Source organism: Episyrphus balteatus, chromosome 2 (assembly GCF_945859705.1).
Source record: "Episyrphus balteatus chromosome 2, idEpiBalt1.1, whole genome shotgun sequence".
Classification (NCBI taxonomy): domain Eukaryota; kingdom Metazoa; phylum Arthropoda; class Insecta; order Diptera; family Syrphidae; genus Episyrphus; species Episyrphus balteatus.
Window position 1 is genome coordinate 132629110 of NC_079135.1, and position 16665 is coordinate 132645774.

The following is a 16665-nucleotide window of genomic DNA, read 5'->3' on the forward strand; positions in this document are numbered from 1 at the left end:
TTGTTTAGCAAATTCTTGCCTTATTATTTTGCAAACGGTGCGAGTATTGGCTAAGAAAATAAAATATTATTGTAGTCCTTTAAATTATCTACAATTCAAAAAAAAATTTAGCTTTCTACGACCCACGGGAGCCGAGCTATTATAATTTTAAGAAAGCATTAATCCGTACGAAAATTCAAAAAAATTTCCCTTGTTTATGATTCGTATACTAGTTCTCAGTGAGAGGGGTTGTTTTCATTGTTTCTTGTTATAAGAGAATTTGTCTTATGTTTTTTCGTTGGTCATTTGGACCTTTTTTAAAAAATTAATTACTCGGCTCTCGTGGGTCGTAGAGAGCTAATTTTTTTTTTGAATTGTAGATAATTTAAAGGACTACAATAATATTTTATTTTCTTAGCCAATACTCGCACCGTTTGCAAAATAATAAGGCAAGAATTTGCTAAACAAAAAAAACGACTTTGACTTAATATTACTTATTTTTTATTTGTTTCAACAAAAAGATTGTGCACTAAATTGATAGAAAATGTTGTAACGAACAATTCATTGCTTTATTTTTTGCCGTAGGACATTCTGAAGTCGAGTTATTCCCAAAAAACGATATTTTTGGGTGTTTTCGCACCGGTTTTGCATGCGTTCATTTATCAATAGCTCGGCCATCTTTGGTGATAAAGAGCTCATTTTTTCTGTAAAATGCAGGACATGAACAGGGCTACAAAATAAGTTAGAAAAATGTCAATCATGATATAAGCTTTTTTCGAAATAATGACAAAAATGTGTTTTTTAACAACAGGAATTTGACTTTAAATGGCTGCCATTTTATAGTTACTCACTCAAATACAATGAAATTACATACAACGATAGAAAATATTATAAGAAAGAGAATGTATGTTTATTTTTTGGTCTACGATAATCTGGAGCAAAGATATTAGCTTAGAAGTAAAATATCCCAAAAAATGCATTTTTGTGAATAACTCCGCTAAAAAGAATGATCAGGTGGTGAGAAATTGGGTTTAAGCCTTTTAAATATACCCCTATCGATCCATGAAATAAAAACAGACAGTGCCTCTCATCGCAAGGTCAAATGACGCTTTGACTGGAGTATAAGCAAGAGTTAGGGTATTGTTGTGTTGATTAAATAAACAAAATTAATGGCCAATACTTTTTCGTTGCACCAAGGTCAAGAAAAACGCATTTCCTTATTGACCACGAGTAATAACGTGCCTTTGATATTAAAACATATCTTTTTGTTCTATTCTTGGGGTGATACTCTCTTGTTGTATAACTCGATGGTTTGATGGCTTGATGACTTCCCATCAACACGTGTTGAACATTAAAATTTGTTTGGAATAGAACGCCCCCGGTGTGTGTGTTTATGAATCACAATTGGATGCACCAATCGACCTTCTTCTCTTCTCTTTGTATGGATTTTTAAAATAAAACGCTTGTTACAAACTCTATTTTTATTCAAAAAAGGAAAACTCAAAATTCTGTTATTTTAGGGCTATGACCGCCTGCTTTGCCATTCATTTTTTTTGTTGTTGTTGTTTGTGTTTCCTTACATTTCCGTGTCACGTTGGAAGCATTTCCGGGCATCAGAGGGAGATAATATTTAACGGAGGTGTAGGTATAAATAATATTTTTTTCGAAACATTAATAGTTGAAATATTTTTTTAATTTAATTTAATGTTGACGCGGCTCATTGAAATAGTTTTTTTTTATTTAAGCATCATCATCATCCAAAAAGACTTACAATTGAGAATTAATGCATTTTCAACTCTAATCCAGATGTTAGGTTAGGAAGAATAATAATAAAATCCGCCGTAAAGGCGGAAGAGAAAACGCATCTATTTTATTTGAACGAGCAAGCGTCGCGTCATGGACGCATCTGTACTTAAGATGGGGGTTACTAACGAGCAAAGATACATGGCATCAGGCAGAAAGGATTTAATGCAAAAAATTAATTCGTTGTGTGTACAAAAATAATATTAGATCAGAATTGGAAAAAAAAAAAGACATTTTAATAACACTTAATAAATCAAAACTGTTATACTTTTGTTTTAAATGGATTGTAGGGTGATTTGTGTGTTGTGTCCGATGACTAACACTCAGAGAAGAACACGCAATATTTTTGTCTATTGTGAGTGAAATTTCTTTTTCCTGGTATATGACTGTGACTAATATGAAAACGGAAATGTTTGGTTCTTAAAACTGGAAAGGGTTGGAAAGGTGCACCCTTATGATATCTTGAAAACAATATAAATGACTAACAGTGCTTTGTTTCAATTTGGGAAATTATTTATTTTAATATTTGAGTCACTTTCCTGACTCATATATTATAAATATTGAACATAATTCCACAACTTTAAGTAGGTATTACTAGAAAGCATCTTCCATATGTATTGAATTTAACACCGATCGATTGTATGTATTTACATTGTAAATTGGTATTTAAAAAATAATAAGCAATTTCTTAGTAATAAAAATAATATTATAACTACAAGTATCATTCAATTTCTATAGAATTAAGTGTTTCGCTGAGTTCATATTAACTAAGCGAAACGAGCCAAATAATAGGGCAATATAATCAAAGTTACCGCAACGAATTAGCTACAAAATAGTAACAAAATATAAATGTAGTGAAACTAAGCATAGCCGTATTTAGGGGAGGGGTTACAGGGTTTAACCCCCCCCCTCTCCGAAATTTGCTGCTTAAGAAAACTTTTAAGCCACGTCAAAAATATATCCATTAAATATTCAACACATATTGTGTGGATGACAAACATTTTTCTTTGGCTGAATAATTATCCCAATAAACAAACAGGCTAAGAGACAAGAACATCAATTTCTGTTTATTTCTAGATACTTTTTATAGAAACAAACCATCAGTAAGAGTCAATTTTTCATTTTTATGCTGTTTAAACCTTTGATTGTCTCTAGTCTCTTACGAAGTAGGTAGTGTTTTTGTATAAGGCTTAGGAAAGCTTCTAAAAATTTTTTTTGCTCGCTAACGCTCGCATGCAAAAATATGTAAAATATAATTTGGTCGGTCTAAGCTAACCCTCCCCGAAATGAAATCCTAGCTACGGCTATGAAACTAAGTGCGCTACGTTGATATAAACTTAGCGAAACATAAAAAACAATAAAAAATTATAGGAGCAACAAAATCAAAATCGACATTACTATCCAGCAACATAATAGCAACTAAATATAGACATATTTCGGATTCGCTTAGTTCATATACTGAGCCAAACACCCAGATAACAGAGCAACAAAATCTAAATTTCCGTAACTAATTAGCAATAAAATATGATATGGACCTACATAGTTTGTATTCGATTTAAGAAGGGGGCTTCGCTAAATTCAAATAAACTGAGCGAAAAACCCCAGTAAAACCAAAACTTACGGAAGAAAAAAAAATCAAAATAGAGCAGTAGAGGGAAACCTCGTCTATGGTGGAGCACACAAGTGGAAGGGGGACCTCTATCGGGATAGGTTCGATATCCCGCTTTTTATATTTCCGTTTTTTTTGGGTTGGGTTCGATATCCCGCTTTTTATATTCCCGTTTTTTAAAATCCCGCTTTTAAAATCCCGTTTGTCATTATACCGCCTTTTATAATCCCGCTTTTTAAAATCCCGATTTTTATAATCCTGTTTTTTATCATCCCGATTTTGCAAACAAAACTAGTTGTTTTATTTTAAAAAATCGCGCGATTTTTTAAAATAAAACAACTAGTTTTGCTTGCAAAATCGGGATACTAAAACAAATTAAAAAATGAGAGATTGATAAACGCATTTAATTAAAACCTTTAACAAAAAATATAATATATAAAAAAAATAAGAAAAAGTAAGGAATGTGATACTAAAAAGAAATCAATTAACAAACTAATATTTACTTTAAAGTTTCAGAAGAACAATCAAATCGTGATAATCCCATAGATTAATAATAACTTAAAATGATCACAACACCTTAAATTAAGTTCACACTTCATAATCAAAAGAAATTTCATTTAAATATATTTCAACTTATATTTGGATGCATTTCCACAATTTTGATTTTTACATAAATGAAATTTTTTTTACTTGTGAACTCAATTTAAGGCTTTAATCATTTTATGTTTTTATAAAAAAAATACCGTTTTCAGAATGTGTTGAAGGTACATATTGTGTGGGGTTTACAACGCAAAAATCAGTTTTACTAATTTTTTGTCTATTTCTCATGATTTTTTTATTTGTGAATTAAGCATGTATTTTGTAAAAAAGTCGGGATTTTTGGGATTTGACGGGGTTTTAAAATGCGGGATTTAAGAAAACGGGATTTAAAAAAGCGGTATTTTAGTAAACGGGATTTTGAAACTTCTTTTTCGGGATTTTCGAAAAACGGGATTTTAAAAAGCGGGATTCCGGTACGCTCCCCGTTTTTTTAAATTCCGTTTTTAAAATCCCGTTTTTTATTATCCTGCTTTTCATAATCCCGCTTTTTGAAATCCCGATTCTTATAATCCCGTTTTTTATTATCAAAACTAGTTGTTTTTTTTAATAAACAAATAAAACAACTAGTTTTAATTGCAAAACTTAAAACTAGTTGTTTTATTTTAAATTGCAATTTAATGACATAGATAACATCTCAGAACCTATTAGATAATAAATAAGAGATTTTTCTAAATACATTATTTATTGTAAACTTTAACAAATTTAACATAAAAGATATACCTAACCTATAGTAAAGTAGTAGGTATTCTTTTAAAATAAAACAAAAAAATAAATTTAAATCAATTTACAAAGTATCTATAACTGTTTTCATAATGTATTTAGTTCAACTGTAGGTAAACTGGGTCTTAAAATTAAAAAAGTACCTACAAAAGTGGACATTTTCAAACTTCTTTTGTGATGGTTTCAAAGAATGAAAAATTGAGAAGAATGAAGCAGAAAGCTTAGTTCTTGGTTAAAAATATATATTTGTTACAATTCAATTGCATATGCGAGATCAAAAATATTTTTACTTTTGTACTTTTACAAAAAGTGGCCTTTTAAGTAAAGCTTTTACTTTTTTTGTGTCTATTTCTCATAATTTTAACTTGCGATGTAGATTAGGTACTATATAACAAGTTATGCAATCGTACAAAAAAAAAGTTGAGATCCCGGGTCCCGGAAGTCCGACTGTCTGTCTGTCTGTATACGAAGCTACAGCCTAAACGAATGGGCCGATTAACATCAAACTTGGTATGTAGCGTTTTTTGGCGACTCTCCAGAGGGATTTTTTGGAATCAATTTTTTTGAACCAATAATAACGGTACCTGTCATATATCGATTTTAGTAAAGTTTATTTTGCTCAAAAATGAATCCAACGAATTTGTTAAAAAAAAATTCAAATGTAAGTTTTAAGACAAGGTCTATCTTTTATTAAAAAAACCTTTTTTTGAAAATCATTATTAACGATACCTGCCATAGAACGGTTTTTTTTTTAATCCGATGTTCTCCGAAACTAATCATTCGATTTCAACGAAACTTTTTGTAAAAAGGCATTTATATAATTTTAATATACCTAGTCAAAAATAAAATTTTCAAAAAATCATTTATGAAAAATTAGTTTGTTAAAAAACGGCTCTAACGATTTGATTTTTTTTTTCTAAAAATACAACTTAATAAAACAAATAAAATTGCATACCTACTTGTTTTGGAGGATAATTTGATTTCAGATGCTGTTTTATTATTTTGAAAAACGATTTTATGTTTAAAAAAAACATTTTTTTTGTTGTGTTTATATGTACAGTAGGGTGTCCGTTATTTCCCAAAGTGATGTTTTATGCGGGGAGACACCCCCTAGATCGAAAGTTTAGGGCCTAAATAAGGGGAATTTAGCAAAAAAAAATTTTTTGGAGGTCATTAACCCGTGCCTCTAGGGTCATACTTTCCCCATACAAATTTTTATGGGAAATTTTTAACTCATACATAAATTTTTTTTCTTTAAAAAATTAAAATTTTTGATTTATACACACATTTTTGAATGCAATATTTGAAAATATTTAAAAACCAATAAAACTGCATCAAAAATTGTGTGATAGGAGGTGTACTTTAAGAAAAATAAAATAAAACGTAAAAGCAAAAACTACGAAAACAGTTAATAATTTCAAAAACCGAAATAAAATATAAAACAAATTTTTAACGGGAAATTTTGAATGTGATCTTTAAAAGTAACTGTTTTCCAACCAGAATTATCAAACATTTTAAAAAAAGATAATTTAACTCGAGAGAAAAAAAATTTCATGTATGAGTTAAAAATTTCCCATACAAATTTGTATGGGGAAAGTATGACCCTAGAGGCACGGGTTAATGACCTCCAAAAAATTTTTTTTGCATAATTCCCCTTATTTAGGCCCTAAAATTTCGATCTAGGGGGTGTCTCCCCCGAAAAAATCACTTTGGGAAATAACGGACACCCTAATGTACATAGGTACATGTAGGTGGTACCTACAATAATTACATTTACTAATTTTTTTTTTTTATAAAAAGTCTTAAAAATTCTAGCAACTTGAACCCTAAGAGCAAGTTCGTGTGACCCAGTCGTGCAATTTATTTTATTTGCAATAATATTTTTTAATGCAAAAAATGTTTGATAGGCATTGAAATTTTTTTAATGCAATTTATTTTTATTTGCAACAAATATTTTGTTTTAAATTTGTAATAGAAATCAAATACATTTGAACTAAACTGCTTGTCATACAAAATAAATAATTTATTACCTAATTAATTTTGGCCATACGAATTCATGAGAATCAACAAGAACGAATATTTGTTAACCGTAAGTAAAGTTACTTTTTAATCTAATGACAAATTCGAACAGATTTTTAAAACAAGGACTGAGGCAAGCTTGTGAAATAAGCAAAGATTTCTGATGGTGGAATTGGAAGGAGGGATGGGATGGATTTGAACAAAATTTGTAACTTTTATCTTCGATCACTGAAAAAAATTAACAAAAAAAAAACAATCTGCGTTTATAAGTGCAATAATATCAAATTTACCCTATAAACCAATTCGACTTCAATGAAAGTCCATAAATGATAAATCTCTTTTCATTTTCATTCTCTTTATCATTAAGAGAAAGAAAATTTTTCACTTAAACACAGAAAAAATCATGAATCTGAAAACCAAGAACAAGTCTTGCATGGAATTCTGAGAGTATAGTTAAGGAACAGAACAGAACAGAGAGTCACACTCCACAACAACAACAACAAAAACATTATAACCCCAACAAAACCAGCTTCAATTCCACAATATACAATCGTCTTTCCAAGAGTATCATCATCGCATCGTATCGTACCGTCCGTCGTCGTTTCGTGTGAAACTAAAAATAATTCTGGAAGTACGCGAAGCGAATGATCAAACAATAAAAAAAAAAGAAAATCTCAGTGTAGATTGAGTAGGAGGAGAGAAGAAGAAGAAGTGTGCTCGGGCACGCGCCTTACCAACCATCAAGGGCAGCATACTCACATCTGAGCCAGAGCAGACTATACCAAGCTACACACAATAATATAGAGGTGAAAGGAATAGGGAAAATTCATCGCATTGGGGTTTTTTGTGTGTCGGGTTGTCGGAAAATTTCATCGGATTCTTCGGTGATAAACTTGGAGAGGCAACAATTTATCCAGCCAGTTCGTGTTCCTCCGTGCCCGAAATCAGTTCGTGTTCTTACCAGGAAGTCCTCGACGTTTTGTATACTAAAAAAAACGTCAATTGTTTAGAAAGAAAAAAATATATACAAATTTTCCCCCTCAATATAATTTCTAATCAACACGATTCTGTACAAAAAGGATTTCGAGTCTCGAATTGGAATTAAAAAAAAAAAAAAAAAAACAAACATCAATTTGAATTTGATGGATTCCGCAAGTGTTCCGTTTCAACAATTTTTTGTTTGAAAATAAAAATTTTCAAGTGCATAATTAAAGAATCCAGCTCGAATTGGTCCTGCGAGCTGGTAAAAAGTATTATACGAGTTTTCAGTTCAGTGGAATCTCGGCTGAATATGCGATTTTATAGTGGAAACGAGTGACGACACATCCAGTGGAAGAACCTAGATTCCAGTTTTATTCTACAGCAAAATATAACAAGGAGCATCTCTCCTTTTATTCTCTCTCTCAGTTTATAACTCTCTCTCTCTCTCTCTCGATTTGTGCTATCTCTATGAATCGCTGGTTTTTTGCTGCTGGCGTAGTGGATACAAATTAATGCCGCATAGAGTGTAGTTGGTGTCATCATCATCTCTGCCATCATCCTCATTCATTGTGTCCTGCTGTGTGGAGCTTTAGTAGTGCGTACGTGCGGTCCGGTTCCTGTACACAATCTAAACACATAGTAATAAAATAGTGCTCCAAAACCTTAGGGAGACTATACGACCAAAAAACCAAGACACAAAACCATTATCAAGTAGCCTGTCTCAAGTCTCAATCTCTTCTCAGGTGAATGGAAAAATTCAATTGATCGGTCCTCAATCCTCGGTTCTCGGTTGTTGTCGGTTGTTATTCGCATATAAACCTGTTCCACACTATCCACTCTCGACAGGATTTACCTGTCGTGCCCCTGTGCTTACATACATACAAGTATAGTTATCTTTATGTGCGTATAGAATACCTGTCGTGGTGGCTTTGGTTTTGGCCAAGGTAGAAGAAAGAAAAATACAAAAAATATTTCTTGCTCCCCGAAAAGATACTCCGGCGATTGAAAACCGTTGAGCGTTCTCCACACTAATGTACTTATAGATGGACATTCGTTTGTTGGGCGCCATTATTTTCGTTATTTTTTAATTTTTTTTTTTTGTTTCGCCTGTGTGTGAATTCGTCCATTGATTTATGATTTTCTTAAATACAAAAGTGTTTGTGTGTGTTTAAGTAAAATAAAAAAAAAAACAAACCAGTTTTGAACTTTTTTTTTTCTGTCTTTTGGTTCAAAATTCGCATCGCACAACTTGAACTGCTACAAAATAAATAAAAACGGTTAAAAAAAGGGATTACAGTGCATATATAAAAATATATCTCAAAGATTTGTTTGGAATAACAGTATCAAGCCGTTTAGCATTAACACAGTAGAAAGCAGCAAAAAAACAAAAAATAACAAAATTGGATATTGGATATAAAATAAATTTATGGTAAGTGGGAGGATTTAGAGAACGATGACTGACTGACACGTCAAGTGATGAAGAAGTGGCGTCCAAATGTGTCGGAGAAGGGGGTGGTGGAATTTGTATTCTATTCTTTTCTAACGATAAGATATGTGCGTTTTGAACGCCCCCTATTTTTTTTTTTTTTTGTTAATACTGGGCACCATGCATACCATTCTTTACCCATCCACACGGAAACGGAAATAAAAAAAGAAGCGATATAACATTAATATTTTTGGAAGGAATGAGCAGAAAAAAATATGAAAGAACATAAAAAATATTGTGTGTAGCTGAACTTTCTCAAGTTTTTTTTTTTTTTATTTTATTTTTTATTTTTATTTTTTTATTACACCCGATGACTTGCTTAAGGACGTAGGCGTTAGGACAGTAGAGGGGCTTACAAGCAGTTATTTCATTATAAATATCTTCTTCGTTTTTTTATTTTTTAGAACTCATTTGAAAAGGGATAGTAGGAGGAAGTGTTTGGAGGAAGAGTTTGCATGTTTTTTATGTTAATATGAGTGAATGACAAGAGTTGTAGGTAGACTTTTTATCTATTTGTATGGACTATATGGTTGTTATAGATGTATAATGTAGTACACTGAGAGAAAAAATAAATTGAAGTTGAAACGTCGTTGTTTCAAAGTTGAACTACTTTGATTTATGTGACATTAAGATGCGTAACCATCAAAAATTAACCTATTTTCCACGTTGATTTTAAAATGTTCATCTTCAACGCAAAATCATTCCGAATTATAGTTAAATTAATGTGGTTTGCATTGATTTCACGTTGTTTTATGGTGGCTTTTCCCTCAGTGTAGTGGTGTATTTAATATTCTTTAATTTGATTTTACGTCACACATATTCACGTGCTGGTTATTGTTGTTTTGTGTGTGTTTGGAGTGTCGTCCTATACCTCTCAGGAGGGCATTAAATATTGTTTGAAAATTATTTATTTATTACTGGTGATTATGTGTTTTTTATTTTTATTTTATTTTTTATTTATATGCAAGAGAACAAAAGATATAGCTAATATCAAGATGAAGAATTTTAATTTTCTTAAAAGAAATTTTCAACTTTTTTAATTTGTTTTTTTTTCTGTATATTGGCTTGTTGGCTTTTATGATACTTTTTTTTCAAAGTATAAAGTACAGAGTGAAAGTTTTTTCTCTTTTGAGGATGTTGTTTTTGTTTGAAGGATATCTATAGAATTTTGTTTGGTAAAAAGTTTTTGACCATAATTTCCCATATAATATCCGGTCGGATGAACGGACATCCTTTTTTATTTTAAAGTACTTTGTTCATATAATTTTGAAAGAAAATATGGAAAATTAGCTCTTTGATGGCCAGATATTGAAAGGTTTTGAAAAATAAAATTCATTATAATTTTATTTTCTTGTTGATTATTTTTTAATACAATATCTAAATAAGCTATTTGGCAAATCTATTTTAAGGTTTAAATTTGAATTAATGCAGAAATGGAAAAACCACAGTAGGTAGGTATCTACTCAAACTAATTTTTTTTTTTTTTTTTCGAAAAGATCGAAGAAATATTTTGTAATGAAGAAGAATTTTAATTAAATTTCATCCAACTGGGAATACTTTTGGCAATTTTTTTAAGTTTCATCATATTATTGCTTAAGGTTAAGGTTTAAATCATATTGACCTACTTTGAAAATAAAAACAATTTGGAATATGGGTGTTGAAATAATAACCTATGTTATTCCACCTGTTAGCAGTTATTGTGCGTTACAATTTACCTGATTGAGAACACGTTTTAATTATACAATTAAAGACATCTTGATTGAATTAGGATAAAACGGTGAATATTATATTAAAATTTCTTATTTTTAGAGTCATAAGACTAGTTAAATTAATAGCCTGTGGGACGCTTTCACTAATACTGAAACTTCTATAGAAAACCTTATCAATATTCTTTAGTATTTAAGAAGATAGGGATTATTTATGTGGCACAACACGAATGTAACATATTTTTTGCATCCATTGCGATAATTCGATAGGTATTTTAAACATTTAAAAATATTTTGTTTTAATGAGGGTTGCAGTGATTTTGGATAAGGGATTTTTTTCTATTTGGACGAAAAACTAAGCTACTGAAGGAATTGTTTTGGAATAAAAATAATCCTACTGCTTCATAAGTGTTCTTGGAAATAAGGGCCTCGATGAAAAAAGAAACATTGTTTTAATATTTACGAGTATTTTTTTTAGATTTTTTAAATTATTATCATTTTATCAATGCATTAAAACTCTTAGAAATATAATTTTTCTGTCGAAAACTGTGTAGAAAAATTTGTGTTCGTTTTTCAGTTTTGAAAAATCTTTTATATCTCAGAAACCATAACTGGCATAATAAAACCAACTTGAAGTTTCATAGATTCTTTTTTGTGAACTAATTTTTATCTACTAACCAAGCATGATTTAAGTAAGCTACTACCACGAAATTAGGCTTTGATAGGTTTTAATTCTAAAAATATGTTAAACGTTAAAATAACTATATTTTGGATCTGAAGAAAATTTGCATATAAACAAATCGCACCTATCCCAAATTGTATATACCAAGCAAAGAGGTTGCAGGGGGGGCAGAAGTTGCAGAAGAAGGGGGGTAGTTAACTGCCATATGATCAAAATGGATGTAGGCTTTGGATATATGTACATAGTAAGATCCTGCCTTTAAAATTAAAAAAAATGAAATTCTTAACCTTTATTAACTTTACTTGTCACTAAACCGATTTCTTTATTTATGATTTTCTTGTAAACCATTTAACCGATTTCAACAAAAAAAAAAAATAACAATTTTGTAATCCTAACTAAAAATTCAAGAAAAAAAAATGTTCTAAAATATCAGTTTTCGATTTTAAAAAAATTCAAAACGGATCAATGAATTTTGTAGATATTTTCTTTTAATATGTGTAATGTGCTTAACCGAATAACATTTTCAGAATGCCATATCAATTTTTTTTTTGTTGAAAAATGTTTGAAAACTTTAAGATAAGAAAAAAAAATTTAAAAAAAGGCTTCAATATAGGTATACATATTCAGAAAAAAATATCAAAAACTTTTTATTATTCCAGAATTCAAGTGTAACTTAGTTGGAAAATTAAAGCAGTTTAAAAGTTTGCTTTCGTTATTTTCAAAAGAATTTTGAGCAATTTTTTACTTTGATTATAAATGAAAAAAATTAAAATTAAAATTGTTGTTTATGAATGCTGTAAAATTTTTTTTAACATTCTAACAACTTTTAACATAAGAGCAAGAGTTCGTGCATTTTATTTCCTTTCAAATTCCATTCATTAAACGTCAGTACCGTGCAATAATCCTTTTGTCCTTCACTATCTAGCTTCTATGAATTTCAAAAAGCAAATTAAAGTCAAGATATTTGTCTTTACAAATAAAAATAAGCTTTTAATGTCAGTGTGATTCATTGATGATTTTGAAAATATCCAAACAATGAAATTGTAGGAAATAAAGCACAATTTATAGCAATTCTCGTTGCATTGAATTTTCGAAAATTTTGAAGAAAGATGCACGAGACGATGATTTTTATATATTCTTAGTAAATTAAATAGGTACCTAAATTAGCTTATGGATAAGAGTTGATTAATGTAAATAATAGGGTTTGTCTAGGTGTCAAAGTGATTTCCAATCATCGTCTTGCAATACCTATTGTAAATCAGGCATCACTGGTGGGAGAACTTTCTGTCACGGGTGCGGCACACGAGCGAATTTTTCTTCAAGAGTTCTGAAATCCTGTGATGGAGGTATTTAAAAATACTTTGCATAAAAAAGGCTAAAGATTTACAGCCTGAGTCATTAGAATCAGTTTTTTCTATCAGCTAAACTATCATAAAAGCTCCATACACATCCTGAACAAGTTTAAGGTTGATCCAAAATGACAACAAAAACTAAAAACAAGGCTTTGTTCCTGAAGGTTCAGCTATAATTATCCGTTTTTACCAAAGTCGGATTAGATCTTTTTTCGAGATATCCCCATAAACGCGTTTTTTTTTTGTAAAAAATTAATATCAAAGCAATGCTAGAGTACGATAACTTAGGCGCCGATAATTGATAACAGATTTTTGTAGAGGTGCTCAATACAATCATTCCCCCCTTTTAGACTAAAAACATTATTATAAAACAACGGCAACACTTACAATCATTATATCAGTGATATCTTTTTCAAAAGCTAGAATTGTGCACTTTATTTATGTTTTTAAATCAAATTGTAAAAATTAAGTTTTAAAAATAAATTAAATATACTATTCTTGTTAAGACTGTAGAATTTAATATGGAATGAATCGATCAAGTAAATTGCCTAAACAAATTCCTTATCAAATACTGAAATCCTTTTTGAAAAAAATTGAAAAATGTGAAAAATACTTTCTTTATCAGATTTTTATTTTCGTGGCTTTTTTACGTTACCATTATCGAAAACTAAAAAGGAATTTGCTTAATCTACTTCGAACCCATGAATCGGTTGTATTTCCATTTAAAATTGGATCTTAAAAATAAAACTTCTTGGTACCAGTGTGGCACCAGTTCGCTCTTTAGTGAGCCTGATAAAGAAAGTAGTCAATCAAATAGTAAAACTGTCGACCTATGTATAAGTATTGAGCGCCCTAAGTCTATATTTTTGTTTCTTAATCTTGTATTATAAGAAAAGTAGGTTCCTATACCATCTATCAATTGTTTAACATTTAGATTGAAATTATAAGTATCTAAAAACCCATAACTGTTTCAATACTCTCAAAGTTCTTTTTAAAGTTTATAAATAGTTTGATTGTTAAAAGTTGTTGTTTCCAACTATAAATAAAATATTTTTAAAGGTAACATGAGCGTTTTCTCACTATTTAGTCCAATGAACTTAATTTTAAATTTGTGTTTATTTTAAATGTCAAAACTTGTGTCAAAACTATACCAAAGTTATTTCATTAAGAAAATTAATAAAATATTTTCTTTGTTGGTTTCGAAAGTGTCATTTAGCTTACCTCCATCATTTCCAAAGATACGAAAAATGGCATATAATAAACTTTCAAACTTAATTCAAATGAACAAAACTAATTTTATGAAGAAACAAATCGATTTACGTACCTGGTAACATATTTTGTGTTAGTCTTACTCTACTGAGGGAATTAGCCCCCACTTTAAAGAGAAATAAAACCTCACTTCATTGAAGTGGGCTTTGAATTCTATGTTTCACTTTTTGTTCTGTGAATTTAATTTCATAATTTACAGTGACATCTAAAAAACCCAATTAATATAAAATATTCTGTAAATCTACTTATATTGCCAACCTTTCCAGTTTATCATTCCCTAGAGTTTTTTGAATTTGTCCTGACATTATCATATCTATCGACCGACCAACATAAAACACACACATATAAAAAGAAAGTATTCGACGTATGGAAATACTATGAAATATATGCAAAACTTAACATAAATGATAACTCTAACCCCAATTATTCATAAAAAGAAAAAAAAAAGTTTATAAAATCCACTTCTACTTCCCTTCTATCATCATCATGACCTGAACCCATCCTCTCTGATGGCTGTCTCTAGCTAGATCTCAATCTCATCGTGTCGGTCGTCGTCTACCTTTCATTTGCCACGTGTAAATTAAATTATGTAGACTTTTGGGTTTTTCCTTTCCCTTTAAAGTTTTTTTTTTTGCTTATTTTTTTTTTTTTGAAAGATGATTGACGTATCGCATAATTGACATTTCAGATAATTGACATCATGCTACATTATTAAATCTTAAATTTAGATTGACACATTCAAACTTTTTATATTTTTAGATTATTTGCATTAGAAAATTATGCATATTAGAAGCAGTTTTTGACCTAATTATGTCTTAGTAGTTTAAGGATGAAATTAATTTTTAAGTTTGCAAAACGAACTATAACCATTGTCAGTTTTTGGAAAAAACTTAAACCAAGTTTATAGGAAAAGTTTTTATAAATATTTAAATCAACAATTTATATTTATTGGTAATGTACTTACTGCTTTTTTCATTTTTTTTCATAAATATTAATTATTATTTTTCTCGAAGCCAATCCAAATTATCAATTTGAAGCTTTGGGATCTTGAGTTTTTCTGGAATGCTAGAAGATTAAAAAAATAAACTTTTAAAATTATGAAATAAAATATTACAATCAATTCTTTTCTTAAAAAAAAAGTAAACTGATACATTCTACGGAAAAAATGGAAGTTTTTTTTTTGTACGTGACAACCAATAATATGTATGTACGTGACGTTCATTTTCGCTTTATTCTCTTAATGAAGTAAGAATTGAGTTCATTTTTTGTGTCCGTCGAAGATGAATAGTATCATCGACAAATACTGTCTATAGGAATAAATTTAAATGGAATTGGTAGAAGACTAGAAGTCTCAACAAATATTCAGCTTATTTTTAATTTTAAAAATTTCATGTCTTGTATGTTTTGAACTCATTGAGTTGTATCTTTTATGTTATCAACTTAAAGGGTTTGGAACTTAATTTCGAGAACTCTGTCCGTTTTCTTCAAGCAGTAATTACAAAACGTCAAATCTATGACATAAAATGTGAATATTTTTTAACTCTAACAATTTTTCTGTTTAATATGAAAGAAAGTCATGTTAATAATTTTTGTGCTGAAAAAATTTAAATTTATTATGTGCTTACATAAATTAAAAAAAAAACAAATTGTTGAGTCAAGGAAAATGTTGTTTTCAAATTAAATTCTTCATTCTCTTTTCTCTCTCATTTTTTTTTCTCACTTTTCAAAATAATTTTTTGAAGTGAAAACTTCTTTAGTATCGTAGTGATTTGAAACAAAATGAAACGAAAACGCGACACGACTTCAACTTGTTATAACTTTTTTGTTTTAATAGATAGATGAATGAAATTTTTACTGTAGATAGGTAATTAAATAATATATTATTGTACAAAATTTCAATTAATTTCATATTCAAAATTCGGAGATAACGGTAAAAAGATGTTCTTTTCCAACACACGTTATATCTTTTGATCTAGTGCACATACAAATTTGATTTAACTTTAATACGCATGCTGCTAACATAACCTTTTATTTGATATATCACACATAACGTTACGTGCTCTACAAGTTACACAATCTTAAATTGAAAAAAATTTAAAAATACCTCAAAACACCTGTGGAGATCTGTTGGCGATGACCAGCTATCAGTGTAGGAAGTAATCTCAGTTTGGAAATTCGACATGGTTGACTTTAAAAAATTCTAACTTCTCTTGTAGACATCTTTGAAATAAGATTTATGCATCATTATACAAGGTGAAACAATAAGCTTTCACATGGTATAAAATTTTTTATAGGTTGTCAAACAAAAAAATTGATTTTTAAAGCATGAGAACATAAAAATAAATGTTTTTTTTTGCTTTTTAGATGAAATTTCATCGAGTTTAAAAAATTCTACCTCTTTTTGTAGATGTCTCATACACCTAATCGATATATATATTTTGAGCTAAGACAATAAGCTT

The 16665-nt window shown here is 29.5% G+C and overlaps 2 protein-coding genes across 2 annotated transcripts in view; one reads left to right on the plus strand and one right to left on the minus strand.

Annotated features, from left to right (window-relative positions):
- Positions 1-16665, minus strand: part of LOC129908648 (irregular chiasm C-roughest protein) — a 209882-nt gene that overhangs the window by 138208 nt on the left and 55009 nt on the right. Inside the window, exon 2 of the mRNA XM_055985301.1 lies at positions 15167-15271. The gene's annotated coding sequence lies outside the window, so the exon portion shown is untranslated. The remainder of the gene's footprint in view (positions 1-15166; positions 15272-16665) is intronic.
- Positions 8861-16665, plus strand: part of LOC129908647 (irregular chiasm C-roughest protein) — a 50861-nt gene continuing 43056 nt past the window's right edge. The window contains exon 1 of the mRNA XM_055985300.1: positions 8861-9140. The gene's annotated coding sequence lies outside the window, so the exon portion shown is untranslated. The remainder of the gene's footprint in view (positions 9141-16665) is intronic.